Source organism: Bison bison, unplaced genomic scaffold, assembly GCF_000754665.1.
Source record: "Bison bison bison isolate TAMUID 2011002044 unplaced genomic scaffold, Bison_UMD1.0 scf7180017864072, whole genome shotgun sequence".
Taxonomy (NCBI): domain Eukaryota; kingdom Metazoa; phylum Chordata; class Mammalia; order Artiodactyla; family Bovidae; genus Bison; species Bison bison.
In genome coordinates this window covers 71,423-72,217 of record NW_011494644.1, presented here as the reverse complement: position 1 = coordinate 72,217, position 795 = coordinate 71,423, and positions in this window count along the sequence as shown.

Below are 795 nucleotides of genomic sequence, written 5' to 3'. Positions count from 1 at the left end.
AAGAAATGCAAAAAAGCAAAATGGCTGTCTGGGGAGGCCTTACAAATAGCTGTGAAAAGAAGAGAAGTGAAAAGCAAAGGAGAAAAGGAAAGATATAAACATCTGAATTCAGAGTTCCAAAGACTAGCAAGAAGAGATAAGAAAGCCTTCTTCAGCGATCAATGTAAAGAAATAGAGGAAAACAACAGAATGGGAAAGACTAGAGATCTCTTCAAGAAAATTAGAGATACCAAGGGAACATTTCATGCAAAGATGGGCTCCATAAAGGACAGAAATGGTATGGACCTAACAGAAACAGAAGATATTAAGAAGTGGTGGCAAGAATACACAGAAGAACTGTACAAAAAAGATCTTCACGACCAAGATAACCATTTCGGTATGATCACTCACCTAGAGCCAGACATCCTGGAATGTGAAGTCAAGCGGACCATAGAAAGCATCATTAGGAACAAAGTTAGTGGAGGTGATGGAATTCCAGTTGAGCTATTTCAAATCCTGAAAGATGATGCTGTGAAAGTGCTGCACTCAATATGCCAGCAAATTTGGAAAATGCAGCAGTGGCCACAGGACTGGAAAAGGTCAGTTTTCATGCCAATCCCAAACAAAGGCAATGCCAAAGAATGCTCTAACTACCACACAATTGCACTCATCTCACATGCTAGTAAAGTAATGCTCAAAATTCTCCAAGCCAGGCTTCAGCAATATGTGAACTGTGAACTTCCTGATATTCAAGCTGGTTTTAGAAAAGGCAGAGGAACCAGAGATCAAATTGCCAACATCCACTGGATCATGGAA